The sequence below is a fragment of the Xylocopa sonorina genome, chromosome 2, assembly GCF_050948175.1.
Source record: "Xylocopa sonorina isolate GNS202 chromosome 2, iyXylSono1_principal, whole genome shotgun sequence".
In the NCBI taxonomy this organism is placed as follows: Eukaryota; Metazoa; Arthropoda; class Insecta; order Hymenoptera; family Apidae; genus Xylocopa; species Xylocopa sonorina.
In genome coordinates, this window is record NC_135194.1 from 16,183,877 (window position 1) to 16,199,739 (window position 15,863).

Sequence of the window (15,863 nt, forward strand, 5' to 3'; positions counted from 1 at the left end):
CGTAACTTTTGAATAATACCTCGAACAAGATACCCCCCGTTCGAGTCGTCGCGCAAAGCCACCCTCCCCTTCGGTTCTTCGATCGAATGCATCACGGACGGTGGCGAACGTTCGAAACGTCCGCGTTCCACGGTGCAGTTATCACCAGCCGGAGATTTGTCGCGTGCGAAGCGTGGAGCGGCCGTTTCGATTCGGTCGCGGGAGAGCAATCGCGTCGTTAGCCGTGATAAAATAAAATTGAGCGCGAGCGACAGGCGAATATACGGCGGCAGCGGGAAAAATCAACCCGAGCTATTCGTCAGGGTATTATAAGGTTTGCAGAGAGCCGGGCGAAAGAAAAATTGGCATGGACGCGGTGGTTAGCGTCAACGATGATGAACAACCTCGCCCACCCCCTGGGTTACTACTGCGACTGCCGCGCTCAAGACCGGTATCGAGCGAAATAAATCAATTATCGTGCCTTTAGTCTCGAAACGGAACCGTGCGCCTCTTTGATCCGCTCGATTTAAGCTCGAGTTAAAGTCGGGAACTCGCGCAACCCCTTCGCGAACGACGCCGCCGCCGCCACGGGTGCGTTCAGACTTTGAGAGGCGTGCGAAATCTTGACGCGACGCTCTTTAATTTCCCAAAGGCACAAACGAACCCTCGGTGCATCGGCCGAAAAGTTCGTTAGGCGAGAGGAGTACGTCGGAGGGAGCGCGATCGCGAGCCAGAGACGGGTTTAATTGCGTTTCGCGGAGAAACACGGTTAACTGGACGAGCGGGTTTAATTACATCGTTCGCGGCTTCAAAGTGTAAACGCGATAGACGCCCGGCCGCTGGCCCGCTCGCGGTTCCCACGCGCGATTCAAGGTTTTATGAAAATCGATTTCCCATCACGACCGATGCGTTCTCGCGCGTTACGTTTGGCCGACGAACGAATCCACGGGCGGCCATCTCTGTCGCGTCTTCGAACGAGGAACCGACCGAAACCTGCCAAGCCGGGATGCAATTACCTTCGAACGTTCGTCGTACGATCTTGCTCCAATTCCCTCCGCACTTTCGATCGACGAGATTCGATGTCTACCGATAACGTGCAATTACAGACGTTCAGAATTACAGTCTACTTCGGCGAGCTCTCGAGTCTTATCTTTAACGCCTTCATTTCGTCCCTCCAAGGATATATCCGTGTTTCCGCTTGCTACGAGGCTCGCGAATCGATCTATCCCGATCTATCCGGCGAACTACCTCCAGGCGTTGGCTCGCATGCCGCCGGTTAGAGGCCAGAGGGCGGGGGCGCGTAACTCAAAAGAAAGACCTTCAACTTTCGACCTACGGAACAACCGACAAGAAAAGGTATCGCGTGCGCGAGGGATCGGCACGAGATCTCACGGCAGCATTTTCGATCGCTCGATCGCGCCGGCGACTCGAAGGACAGATGTTGTCTCGAGCCCGTGATGGCGGGTGTTAGCCCGCGAGAAAAAGGAAGAAATCGTGGGGCAGTCGCCGCGGTGCATAAATTAACACGCAAGGGGGCGGTATTTAATACCACGGCTGGATTCGGTTCGCCGCGGCACGAGCGAGGATACGGTGTCACGAACATTTCAGATTTCGCCCGGGAAAGAGGGGGACGTTTTCCAGCCCTCCGACCGGAAGGAGGAAATTGAACGACCGGTCGCTCCTCGTGCTTCGCCCGCAAATCGAGCGAGTTAATAATAGACGCCGTTGAAACTGTCTACAGAGCCGTCGAACGGATCCGCGAGCCACGAAAAGAGTGGGAGAACGCCGCGGCGGTGCATTTGCATGATTTATCGATCAATCGCGCGCCCTCAGCCCACCCCTTATCCGTGCTGTTCTTAGTCGTGTGCCATTCCGAGCTACGATTAAATTTCATTCCAGCGTGGAACCAGCAGCCGGCCCTCGCCCCTCGAGGAAACCTCGTTTCTCGATCGACACCCCGGATAACTTTCGACGACCACGAGCGTTTTCGAAACGAAGCACAATTTTTCAACGCGGTTCGAAAGAGATTTAAAACGCGCAGTTTGCTCGACGGAAACGCGCGAGTCGTAAGCGGCGCGCGATGCACCGCGAAACGGCACTGCATTTTTCTGTTCGACGCGCATTCGTCCCACCGTAGCTCACCACCCACGAACGGTTCGGCTGCAATTGCGCTGGCCGCGTACAGGATACGCGAGCCGCCTTGAAAAACGGCCGCGCGATGTCGTTCCCGGGAAATGGTTCGCGTTTTATGCGAGCGAGCGCGAAAAAAGTTAGCCCCGTCGCGTGCAACGCTCGCTCGTTAAACCGGCGTTTTTTTTTCCTCGGAACACCGACGTGTAATTTCGTTTCCATCCGAGATATATTCGAACAACGCGACGAGTTCAATTCGCGTACGAGATTAACCAAACTCGACCATCGGGGTGATATTCGAAACGATCGATCGGTTCGAGGTTTCTTCGTTTCAACCCCGCGTCGCCTTCCAGCTGTTCCGTTCGCTTCGCCAGCAGTTCGGCTCGCCAACGAAACGCAATTTAATTTCTACTGTATCGCCGCTCGACGTGCTTTCGTTCACGGCGAACCGTACGAAAACCCCTCGACGATGCCACGGCGGTGTCCACGGTCGTTCGCAGCGGGAAAAATGGAACGTTGCGCGTAAATCGCGCGATCCGTCGTAACACGTTTGCGCTGCACTTTGCCGCGTCGATAGAGGGTGGTGCTCGAAATTCGCGGTTAACCGTAACGCGCTAAATAAATCGCAGAATTCTATCCCTGCGAGTAATACGTTGCTCTCCTGGGCAAGCGATTCGCTCAATTTCCACGGATATTCTTGTTAGCCGAAATATCAGCGGACGATGGCTACGAGCGAACGCGAGCCAGCTATCGCGTGTGCCATTCGATTAATCTCCCGTGTAATTCAATTAAAAGGTTAATTACGATTATATAAGTTGCATAACGAGGAAATAATTAATTCATCGGCCCCGTCCGGCAACTAGAATTCTCGCGACCGCGCTTATAAATTTAACCCCGTTAAAACTATTAATTCGAAAATGAACGGCCACGCTCGAGCGCAGATTCATCGAGCGCTAACTTCTATCCAATCCGGTGAATTAATCTGCCGACGGTTCCGCGTCTTTCGACGATCGATCGCGCGCCTTCCGACTGACTGTGGGAACGAAACTGTAATTGTCGCGCGGAGAAGTCGCGGACCGCGGCTGACAGCCTGGTAAATAAATCAGAGGGGAAAAAGATCGGCGTATAAATTATCGCAAATTGATAGTCGACCGGTTTGTAAATTATATTCGACGGACAGAGCGAGGCAACGAACCGTGAACCTGCCCCCTCGGTGCATTTCCTGGCTTCGATACATCAAAGGGGTAATGAAATCAAGCGTGCCGCGCTGCTATTCCAGAAGATCGATTCCTGACGCGATCGATCAAGTTCCGCTCAGAGTTTCCGAGACGCTTCCCAGTGAGTATCGTCGTCGTCGTCGTCGTCGTCGTCGTCTTTCATCCGTCCCTTTCCCCTGGCCCCGCTGCCCGGTTCCGACCAAACTTTTAATTGCGGATTTGTTAACGACTCGCGAACGATGATGGAAAACGCGATGCACACTGGTAGGTATTGTACGTTTCGATCAATTTCGTGCAACTTCGATAAAATCCTCGCGCGAAATTGATAGCTCGCCGAAAGAGGATGGTCTTACGGATAACGCGGACGCGAAAACCACGGGGCCAGCTAGCTAACGCCGCCTGCGTTCGACAGGAAAGTGGTCGAGGATCGATGCGATCCAATTAATTCGGTGCATCGGAGAGAAAAGAGAAAAGTAGCGGTACTCTTACAACCCACCCTTCGCGACGCGGCTCGAGGGAGTCTAACCTGCGCGACCGCGATGCAACTTGCATCCAGCATGGAACGAGGCCATGTGCGCTATTAGACCCACCGACAAAGAGGCGGTGGGGTTACGGTTGATCGCGAAACCAACGGACTGACGACCGTGAAACAACCACCGGCAGAAGCACGAGGAGATCGACGTATTCCCATTTTGTTGTCGTTCGCGTGAAAAGAATCTCGAGGCAAACAGAGTTCAGATGGGGGTGGGGTGAGAGAGAGCGAGAGAGAGAGAGAGAGAGAGAGAGAGAGAGAGAGATCGAAAAGAATGAAAAAGATGGAAGAACGGTCGGGTAACGAGCGTGAAAGCTTACCAGGAGCCCGGTAAATCGGTATATCCTGAGTTCCTTCTCTGGCCGGGGTGTGGTTCCTTCGCGGACGGGCGGGGCCAGGATCACCCCACGGGATTAAGGACTTTGGACTTGGCTGGATTCGGGAAGAGCGTACGCCAGTCGGTGTCCGCGTATAGGTGTGCGCGGGGGGTATCGCGTGTTACGTGTACGTGTGCGCGTGGTTGTTTCTAGGTGTACTCTGGCAGACGAAAGGTTAACAGGGCGCGGGTTGCTGGCATCGACGCGACGCGGTGATGTAAACGCGCGAGGCTCCACGAGGAAAGGGGACGAAGAGGATGCGTGCACGTTCTCGATCTTACACGCGCGTAATAACGATGTACGCGTGTTTCTGCTCGCGCACGTGCACCTCTGTGTACGCGTGTGTACGTGGAAACGCGATCTCGTTGGTATTCGTGCGTCGCTCGTTCGCGGGTCGGTTGGTAAACGGTGTCGATCGGGTAAAACGGGGTCTCAGGTTCTTTTCGGGGACGAAACGGAACGACAGGACGAGGGGGATCGGCCTTGGACGCGGTCCTGCCTTCGCTAGGACATTGTTACCGCCGGTAGGCCGTTTTCACTGGGGGATCCGCTGTTCGATGGTAACGCGAGGTCCACTCGCGCGGCAGCCACTCTTCCGCTTATTTATCACGATCTTGACGCTTCGGTTAGGACCCGGCAAGGTCCCGCGACCCAGAAGATCCTTCGTCCTTTCTCTCCGCGTTTCCACTGTTCACTGGCTGCCCTTCTCCTCTGATCCGTCCTCAGTCACGTGACGCATCGCGCCGCGACATCGTGCGTGCTATCACCCAACGAACTGAACGTGTCACGATTTCGCGTACACCATCGATTCACCTCGCGGTCCACGAATCTCCTCGTTCCTCCTCGAGCGAGTCTCGCTCTCCTCCTCGATCGAGGGACCCTCCACCGTTTCGCGTTTGCACCGAGACTACCGACGACGACGACGACGACGACCACGACTACCGATCCTGTGCCAAGCGAGCAGTTCGTCCGTGCCACGGGCACACCGAGATCCTCGACCTTCGTGCCGGAGTTACGAGGTCGATACCAGCCAGAAAGGCGGTTCTCCGCTCCCAGCACCGTCGACGCAACCGAAATCGTTCGCTCCAGTTCGCAGCGAACGATCGTTTCGCGAAAACGATCGCCGCTAAACGAGAGAACGGATCTCGCCTTACCGCTCCTCTCGAGAGAGCCGCGGAGCCACGACTGCGACGCACAACGAACGTTCGCGCAACGAATCGCTCGCGCCGGATGACCGCGCGCCCCCGGTTCCGCTCGCGTCTCGAGCAACCCTCGGAGAGCAACGTTCTCGCACGGGGCGAATCGTTCGACTCGCTCGCGGCGCACGGCCGTCTCGTACCGTCGCGGACGACGTTCGTCTCACCGGGAATTTATTCCGAGGAACCGCGTTACACACCGCGACAGGGAACAGTCGGAGGTACCGCTTGGCTGGCGGTGGTGCGCGGCGCCATGACACTCTTCGCTCCTCCACTAACGCCCCCACCAAACAGCCCCCACTCGTCGGCGCACTCTCCTCAACCCCTCTTCCGACACAACGAACCCCTTTTCGAACCCCTCGACAACCCGCAGCCACCCCCAACTTTTGCCTCCTCCGCGGCCATAGATCCGTTCCGTTCGCCCCCGCTCTGACCCGTCTTTCACCCCCTGCCCGACACTCCCTTACCGCCCTCGCCGTCGTTCGCGTGCCCGAGACCCCACCAACGCAATATTGATCGGGCGGAAGGGCGGCATCCAAGCTCGTAACGACTTTCAAAGGTGCCCTGGCCACGTCCCCCGTGTCATCTGCCTTCCTTTTCTCTCTCTCTCTCTCTCCCTCTCTTTCTCTACATTTCCACTTTTCGCCTTCGGTTATCCTTGATTTCTTTTTTTTTTTCTTCTCTTCTCCTTTTCCTTACTCCTTCCTTACGCGTAAGGGATTTCTCGCGCTCGTCTCGCGATACAGATTCTTCCGGGATGTTTATCCGTTCTCTCGCTTCGTTTATTTGTTTTTTTTTCTTTTTTCATTTCCTCTTCTTCGCCCCCCGCCCCACAGGCATCGACCGCGTCGCGTCGTCGAGTAGCAGAGTTTTTTCAGCGACCGCACGTGGGATACGTCGCGACGCGTGCACTCGATACGATCGGGTGCCCGCCGTTCCCTATCCCAACGTTTGCCCCACCGATTAGCGGTCGTCTTCCGCGAGTCGCAAGGTTGATATTTTTCTTGGACAAACAGACGACAACCCCTGAACGTTGCCACGGTGTTTCGCAGGAATCTGACGCACACGCGTTGCGTATTCGACGCGAACTCGGTTATCTTAGAATTAACATGCATCTATGCATGTATGCACGCCGGCTCCGTCCCGGCATTAATAATTCAACCGCGTGACTTTTCGCTAGATCAAAGGGATTGCTGAAATTTCACGGTTCGACGTACCGGGGACGTTAATGAACGCGCATTTCGAACGTCTGCCGTCCGTCTCCTCGCGCGTTTTCCAACCGTACACCCGTTACTCGCGCAAACTTTTCCGCGTCCTGATATTTCTCACGGGAGGAAACGAGAGAGAGGTCTCGCGTCCAGTCATCGATGTCGGCTGGAATTGTCTCGAGTCGACTCGAGAAATGGAAAACTTTTACCGGTGGGTCGAGAAAATTTCGCGCCTCGTTGCGTCTCGCTAACTGTCTGACTTCTCGCCACCCCTAGCCAGCTGGAGGCACCACGCGGGACGGAAACTTTCCGATTATCCCGAGAAAATTCAGCGCGTTCCCAATCGACGAAATAAGCCCAAGAGAAGAGAGAAGAACCGGAGGCTGCGATACGGACAGAAGGTTTCGACGTTCGATCTTCCTCTCTCGATAAAACGGGACGAGCGAGAGTCGTTCGACCGTCTTCGCGGCCTGGCGCAAGCCCCACTTTTCCCCGGATCGTATTAACGAAACGAACGCGCTCGATAGTCCCCTAAATAATGTCGAACGCGTGGCTTACATTCGTATTCGGTGCTTCGTAGGCACCGTTTCCCTTTCGCGCGAATACGTATCGCCGATTTATCTCGGGCCAAGCGATAAGGGGTGGTGCATTATTGCACGGTGGCCCGGGAGAAACTGGGTAACTCGCGACGGGGGGAAAGAAAACGAGCAAGAAATAAACTCGTGACGAAGGTTCGGTTAATCCTCGTATTGCACGGTTATCGAGTCGGACGAATCGCCGTACGATACACCGTGCCCGTCGAACGCGGGTATACTTCGCGATCTCTAAATTAACGAGCGAATGCATTGTTCCCCGCCGCGATATCTAACGGCGCGTCGGAGGAAACCTCGTAAAAAAAACGTTGCGTTCATGCATATGCAGCCATCATAAATTCGTGCCGGCCCGTTCGTCCCGTATCTTTATTCAGCTTCCAACTGTATCCCTTTTTTTTTTTTTTTTAACCCCACAAACCACCCCCGTGCGTGGCGAGAAACGTGGAGAAATATAAACGAACCGCGACGTAACGAGTGGAAAATACGAGAACTCCGATAAACGCGCGGCCCGTAACGTCCCGGCTGAATTTACGAAATTACTATCTCGCGTTCGCGTGCGATTTCGCGCGCTCGATGGCTGAACCCGCGCGAACATTAACGGAGGACTCGCCCCGGATCCGGAGGGACGTCTGCGGATCTGGAAAGAAGAAGGAACAGGCGGTTAGTTCCGCGGGTACGATAGCAGAGCCGGCTGAGAAACTTTGGCAATTTGCAGCTGGAAAAATTCCCGCAAGAGAGATCGCGTGACCAAAAGGTAGGCGTTTCGAGGGCGCGGGAGAATGGAGGGGAACCTTGGCGAGGTGTAAAAGGGAAAAACTGAAAGTACGTCGCCAAAGTCTCACGGCTCCCAGGAGACTTTGGGAGTCCTATTGTATCCGGGTTTAATCGACGAGCAACCCCCAGCTCCGGCGAGACTTCCGGCTACAATCGGAAAGAGATAAGAGACGCCGACGGGAAGGCCATCGACCGATCTTTAATCGATCCGCGATCGTAGAAACCTCTGACCAAGCTCTCGCGACCACCGCACCACGTCCAACTACTTCCGCCGCGATTCAACCCCCTCGAATTCGACTTTCGAACGTCACGGATTCTCACGTATCGTGTCGCCAATTAAGAGGCGCGCGTGCGTATATCGAATCTCGTCGAGCATTCGCTGCGGTCTATCGTTGCTAGTCCCGTTCCCATAAATTATCCGGTCAAATTCGTCCGTTGACGTATCCTAGGAAATTGGGTTGGTGGACGTTAATGCGATGTTCGCGGCGCAACCACCCGGCAGTTGGATCACGGAGATGCGTTTCCGGCAAGGACTACCAGCCATAAATTACTAAACACCCGCACTTAAAACCAGCCAGCCACGCGGACGCGTTTGGCTAACCGGATACTCGCCGATGCGCGCTCCTCGAGGACTCGCGCGGCTCTCTGTCAATGGCAGTCATTCTCGAACAGCTGATTAGCTTGAATAAATTCTTACAAACGAAGATCTATTTGCGTGAAAAAACACGGGACGTATATACATATACACGTGTGGATCGATAGATTCGTGGAGTTTAATATAAATGTCGTGCCGGTATTTTCCGCTCGCACGAGTGAGAAAGAGAGAGAGAGAGAGAGTGCGAGAAATAGTCCTCGACCTCTTACTTAGGAACGAGCACAGCAAAGCACGGCGCGCTATCGTGCACCGAATAAATACGACTACCTCGATATCCGCCAATAAAATACGACGCCCCATAAATTTACATAAACCTGTAATGATTAAGGACCGTAACGCGATCTAAATCGACCGAACATCTTCTTTCCCCGCTGCCAACGTCCGACCATTGTCCGTAGTAATTTAACGAAACCATCGATCCGTTTCGATATCGAGCCCATTAAAGGAAAACAGATTTCTCCTGCTTTCCCGTCCATTGGTCCCTCCCCAGTATCGCTCGCGCGGAGAAAACGTGAACGGGAAACAGAGAGGACGAGACTCGCCTTCTCTCTTCCTATTTCATCCCTTCGAGGGTGCGACACGTCCAAATTGGCCATAAAGCTGCTCGGTGGTGAGCAGCGCGAAAGGGTACGCTCGTAATGTCGACTCGCTGGAGGATCCCAGAAACGCGGTTCCAAATCTAATCGTTCGTCTCGTGAAAAGTGTCTCCGAGGCGAGACGATTCCCTGGAATCGTGGAACGGCTGCGAACGTGACGGGGTTGGAGCCCGCGGTCCGATCGTGCGGTTCGATATCATTATTCCCGGCTCGCCTGCGAGAACTCCTACTTCTATGCTCGATTGTTTCTACAAACGATCGAACAGCGTGGAAACACGCGGAGAAAGTACCGCGACGAGCAGGTCCGACTAAAACTTGACCGAATCCACTGGATCTCTACGCCACCGTCTCTGTCCAGCGGAACTTGGCGGCGATCGATAGGGGAAGGCTTGTCCCGATCGCGTAGGTTCTTCACCTTGATCCAAAGATAGCGTCGGTGCCGGATTCGATTCTAATTTTGCTGCCTCGCGTCTCTGTAGGCGAAGACGATCGAACGAGCTGCGAGACATCGGCAACCAGGCTGGTGGGTCGGCTCTAATTTTAGACGAATCCGTCCGGCAGGAGGGATGGAATATTAATCGTCGGACGCGTACGTGCGAGCCAACACCGTCGCGGTCTCGCCTACATAATAATGGACGCGTGTACGTTGAAACGACGGTTGTACCGCGTCGCGGTGGCCCGTGTACGAGCATCGAATTGCTCGGTAGGAAATCGATGTCCCTCTGGACGGCGCGAACCGCCCTAGGCCAGTTTCCGCGTCCAAAGGCGTACCCGCGCGTTACGGGGACCGGTTTTCCCCGAATAATTCTCCGGTTCGACGAGTTTTCAACGATTCCCCTCGAGGCGACCCGTTTCGGCTGCTCTCTTTCAACCCGCGCGGACTTACCGTCGGTTACAGCTGTTCGCGCCTCTGGTCGGTTAACGGGAACAACGGGGTGCGACCAAGTCCCGAGAATTGGGTTCACCGGAGCAGCATCGAGTACGCGATGGCGTAAAAGTTCGAACGAGCTGAGAGTGGATTTTTCAACGAGAACGGAGCAGCAACTGGAATCTGCTCTTTTGTAAACAGAAATATGCAAATCCCGCGGGGGTTAACCTTGTTCAGTCTTCTGGGCGCGTTCGAAGGCAGACCGCGAACGGTTCAAGAGCCATCGGGGTGTACCCAGACCGAGGGAGGACGGTTGCCAAAATATTGTTTCGCTTCCTCCGCCCGTGGGGAGAACGTCGAGGAGGAGATTATTCGCGACGCGATGCACGCCGCTGGAACAATCCGTGCCGAGCTTCTTCTGGGACACGCTCGAGAAATCCGAGATTTTCCGATCGAAGAGCATCGAACGAATCCAAATTTATTCCCACCGCGCGTTTCCGATAATTTTGTTTATTCGATTCGGCTCTGCTCGGACCGCTGTTTTTCGGTGGCTACGCTCGAGAACGAGGGAACGCGTCCCCGTGTACGTTTCGTTCCCGTATCGCGGGGACCCGGCTGTATTTATCCTCGCAAAACAGTCGTCGAAGCGACGACAACGTCGACGACGAGGACGCGAATCGAGTTTAAAGGTCATCGCGTTATCGAGGCTCGATCGATATCGACTAGCGCGCGGCACGGATTGATCTAGGCTAACCGAATCGAAGGTCGAACGTCGGAGAAATTGTTCGAGGGCGGAAGGAAGCTCGATAACGAAGACGAAGAACGGGGAGGCGCGTGTAGGAGGGAAAAAGAGGCCGCGCCGGCTTGAATGAACGTTTCATTTCGATGCTCGACGTGGCCGGAAATGGGAAATGGAGCTCGAGGCCAACGAGATCAGTGAAATGCAAATGAATGGCTGGTTCCCACCGCCTCCTACCCTCCCCCCATTCCACCCAGCCTGAGCCTGGTACCTCGCCGGTCATGGGGGCTCGGTACACGGGGGTGGGTTCCGCGCGGCGAACGTGCGTCTCGCTGCTCGACCCGTGCTCCACTGAGAGGGCCAACTATGACCATCACGCAACATTGCCGCGCAACTCAGTGAAATAACCATGAAACTGGCCCGGCTCGACGCGAGACCGGCTCGCGCGAATAACCCTCGACCGAATACGCGCAAATTAATAAATACATACCTCGAGCATCGTTTCGAAACGCCGGTCTCGTAACACGGAACCCGAGGGACGGTGAATTCGGCTTGTTAGCCTGTTTCGGCTCCGTTTACCGTCAAACGGATTCGCAACCGATCTGTCGCCGATAGTTCTCTCGAGTGTCGCACGATGCTGGAAAAATGACAATTTAAGTGGTCGACCAGTCACGTAAAAAGGGAGACGAATACGCGGATCGAGAGCCGTGTGATTGCTGATCGAATTACCGTCGGACCGACGACCGGCAAAGGATTCCCCGGATTCCGTGGGACCGGAAATTTCATTCCGAACTTAGCCACAAAGGACCACTGGCCAATGGGATTAACGAATTCGACGGAAGAACCGTCCCTTCGACCGATTTTCCCTTTCGCTTTTTTTTCTTTCCCGCCTCTTCTTCTCGCTCGCTTCCTTCGCCCCGTTCCGAGGGCCGCTCGATCAACGACGCGACATCGCGATTGGTCGACCGCGTCGAACTCGCGCCGCGGACTCGACGACTCGGAGAGTTTGTTCTTCGCTCTCCTTGGTCCTATGCACCGGCAGTGGTAATGTCATTTGTCATTGTCTTTGAGCCGCAACTTTTTCCCCCGACCATCTTCTTCGCGTCAGTCCTCCAGCTTTTTTTTTTTGTCGCTGCGGCAGAGAATGCAGCTACACCGACCCTACCACCCTCGCCCCCGTAAAATCGAGCCGTCGATGCTCGACGTACGTGGCTCGCGCGATTAATCGCCGCTTAAACCACCCACACGCGGCGGTCCCGCGCGAGATCCACTTGCCGCGGCGATTACCGCGTACCCGGGATAACGAGCTTTATTAACAGGTCTAATGAAATCCAAAGTTATCGAACACCACGGGGCTAAACTACCCCGGTGGAAGGTACCGGACGTAGCCAGACGCGATACCCCCCTTGCAACGCCGCGACGTCCCTCACGGAGTTGGCTGCAATTCGATTCGGAAGGGCTTCGTCGGTGATCCATGGTTCACGGGGACCGAGTTGGGGACGGGTAGGCGGGGTGCGCCGCGGGCCGCAGGCAAGGAAAGAGGAAGAGCAGAGCGGGACGACCGGCAGGAACTACCAACTGGCTCGACCACGAGTTTCCCTCTAACTCGCAGAAATTCCACGGTATTAATTTATCTTCGTACCTTTAGTTTCCCGTATCCCTGCGCTACCCGTGCCTTCTTCCATCGATCAATGTGTCTAGCGTATGATGCGCGTTCCGAGTAACTTCATCCGTTCGTTCGCGCGAGTTCCACCCCACACCGTCGCGTCGACTGCTACGCGAGCTGTCTCCAACTTCCGGCACCGCGTCTCTTGCAAAATAGCGTACATTTTCCTCTCCTCGTTTCTACTTTCTCCGCGGGCTAAAAGCACTCTCGTCCCGCCACGGAGTTTACGCGTCCCAACGACGTCGCCCTGCTCTCCTTCGTCTCGATGATTTCTCTCGTCCATCTCGCGCGCGGTAAAGACAAACGCCAGACCGCGAAATCCTTCGAACGCATCGCGCGATGCCAACCTACCCGCGCCAACGGCCTCGAGTCGGTACATTTCCCTTTATGCATTTCTCCCCGTCCCCGTTCCCGTTCCCGTTCCGCCACATAACTTACAGCTTTTCACCTAGGCCAGCGTCGGCAGTAAATATCCCTTTGCAACCAATTTCCATTTGCGAGTCGAGTCTGCTCGCCGTTCGCCGCGCCACCCGCTCCTTGCTTTTCCTTTCCTTTCCTTTACTTTCTTTTACTTTATCTCCGCCTCCTTTCCCGCCGGCGTTCCCTCGACCGACGCAGCGCGGCTCGAGTAAAAGTGAGAATTAAAAGAGTTCCAAGGGGGTCTGCGCTTTTACCGGCCACCGAGGAGAGGGAGGGAGTGTTTACTCGAGAAACACGACAACGAACCGCGTCGGATAATCCACGCGCAACCGGCCGTTCCGCGTTAATCGCGACACTCCGCCACGATTTTCACTGAAAACAATTGTTTCGAACGTGGAGGGAAAAATTCGATCGACGATCAACTCGGCGAAACGGAGGCGGGCTCGCCCTCGCAACGAGCCGGTCCGCCATTTTTCAACCCCCTCTCCTGGTGTCTGGCCCGGCTATCCCTTTTGCGAGCGCAATTTTTCAACCAGTCAGAGAATTATTCCCTCGTTTCGATCCGGCGCTGTCTATTTGCGTTTCTTCTACGCCGGCCGCATAAGTTACGACTCGCCGTCGACCGCGGTAAATACATCATTTCATCCCCCTGGCCCTCCTCCTCTCTCATCTGGCCAATTTCTGTTTGCGAATCTTCGCCTCGGTGCTCCCGTCACGCGAGATTTACGTGAAATCTACGCTACCTTTGCGAGTTGCGAGCGAGGCAACAGCGAACTCCGTTCCATCCGGTTTCCCATCCCCGTTGCTTAGGTTAGATTAGACCGCGGATCAGCAGGGAAGGGAAATTTCTACGCTCGCGATATTCTTTCGCTCGCGTGTGTCCCTCGAAGGAAATGATTACCGTCAGGTGTGTCTCTCCTTCGAGTATCATCGAATCCAGCGACGCGACGACGTTGATTGTGCCCCGCGAACGAGCGCGGCTGCTGGGCCGCGGAATAAGGGCGGGCGACAGGGACGAAAGAGTCGAGGAGGAGGATTACTGAAAGCTGCAGCGCGCGGCGTCTTTTGAAAAAAGTCGAGTGAATCTCTCGAGCGAAAGCACGCGGGTATTTGCGGGTGAAGGGCTCGCCCGTGACGCTCGTCCTTTATGCGCGATAATTTCCTCCTCCTCTTCCTCGTAACAAGTTATGCTCCGCGGTAAATACTTTAATCCTTTCTCCCCACCGAAAATAGGCTAGTGGATTTGTGTACGTTACTTCTCGAAAGAGAGACGGGTCGAGAAAAATTTCCATGCAAATGCACCCTTTTACCGCGCGCCGGAATGGTAAATGAATACTGGATGGAAAAACGCAAAGGGCTGCCCGTCCGTAACCTCTCGCCTCCTGCCTTCTCTTCTTCCTCGTGTCTGACGTTTCACGGCTACGCGACAGGTTTGAATTATTCTCTCGCTATTCTTTCGCTCCATCCCAGTCGCCTTTAATATTTCATAAACGCCCATTTCGCCCGGCCGTTCGCCAGGGGATCCGCGCGAGCGGACTAGAGCGTGTCGATCGGATCCTGTCGGCTGCTGGGGTGGAACTCGTATCGCGGAAGAAGTCGAGCGACTCCTCGACCGACGTATCGGTACGCGACGCGAAAAGGAGAAGGATAAAGACGACTTTGCTCGACGATAACGGCGATTTATCCGTGAGCAAACTTTCGCTCGTCAGGCTCACGGGGAAGCCACCCTCCTCCCTCCTCGTTCGGCTCCCCTCTTGCCCGGCAGCCGACATTTTTTCTCTCGTCGTTTGATATCGCGGCACGGATAATCCCTCCTCCGAGTCCCGACGATTCGAAACACGTTCGGGGATCAACGCTGACGATATCGTCGCGGATTAAGCGAGAGAACCGTGGCGTGGAACCGAGGCGAGGAATCTGAGAGGGTAAAAGGAAACATCGGGACGCGGAAGGAAGGTTCGACGTTCGAGATCTCGTGCGGAGAGTCGACGAGAGGGGAAGGGCTCAAGCTAAATACGGAAAACTAAATAGGAGGAAGTTTGGGTGGGGAGGGAGAATGGGATTGTTAGCAGGAACACGTTTGCGCGAGAAACGCGAGTTTTCCCTGTCGGAAGGACCTGCCCACGGTTCCCTCTTAATTACCGTGGCAGCTCGTACATTCGTTTCGCGGCTGGTGGGCTGGTCGAAACACTCGCAGCTCGCGCTCTTCATCTCTTCATCCCGACGCCTCGTCTGACCCCGCATCGTTCTTCCGGTGGGATGTTTCGGCGAGCAAGTGGCGAAAGGCGTTCCACGCCGCCACGCCTTCGAATCTTGAGATAGCCACGGGCGTGTTCCGTCGAGCGATCGTTCGTCGTCGTCGTCGTCGTCGTCGTCGTCGATGCGTTCTGGTAAACCGCGAGGGTGTCGGTGCAATTTTCCAGAGTCGACGAGCGACTGGGAAGTTTAATTCGCCGGGCTTCTGCTCGCGTGCTCGCCCACCCAGAGGGGAGACTAATCCCGCGAGGCAACGGAATTCAATGCGCAAACTTGCTCGTTGTCCCGGTTTATTTCTGGTCTCGCGTGCCTCGCCCGGTGGAACAGACTCGAGGCAGAAGCGATACAATGCCGGCCGCACAATCGCGCCTTTGATGTAATTTCCACTTCTTCGCCGGCGGAAAGGCGCGTCCTCGGCCAAGAACGAGTTCCAGGATCGCGTCGTCGCATCTCGTCGCATCTCGTCAGTGGCGGAGGGGAGTGCGGTTTCATTGTTGTCTGCTCGGTGCTTCCGGGCGCAGAGGCGGCGCGAGAGGCACGTAGGAAATTACGTTGCACGTCAGAACGCGGTTTCGCGTTGCTGAGAGCGGTTCCAACGACGCGATCGATAAAGGGGAGGCTGAGGAGGTCGAGAGAAAGGTGTAGAAACGGTGCCTAACC

General features: G+C 55.3%; 1 protein-coding gene across 12 annotated transcripts in view; it reads right to left on the reverse strand.

Moving 5' to 3' along the window:
• The window catches only part of LOC143433236 (protein turtle), a 121,257-nt gene that overhangs the window by 39,247 nt on the left and 66,147 nt on the right, over nt 1-15,863 (reverse strand). Inside the window, exon 2 of one of the 12 annotated variants that reach the window (XM_076910501.1) lies at nt 7,843-7,869. The exons of 10 other annotated variants lie outside the window; for them this stretch is intronic. The gene's annotated coding sequence lies outside the window, so the exon portion shown is untranslated. Of the gene's footprint in view, nt 1-4,178; nt 4,486-7,842; nt 7,870-15,863 lie in introns of those variants that run through there. One more of the 12 variants, XM_076910502.1, reaches the window with a different exon arrangement.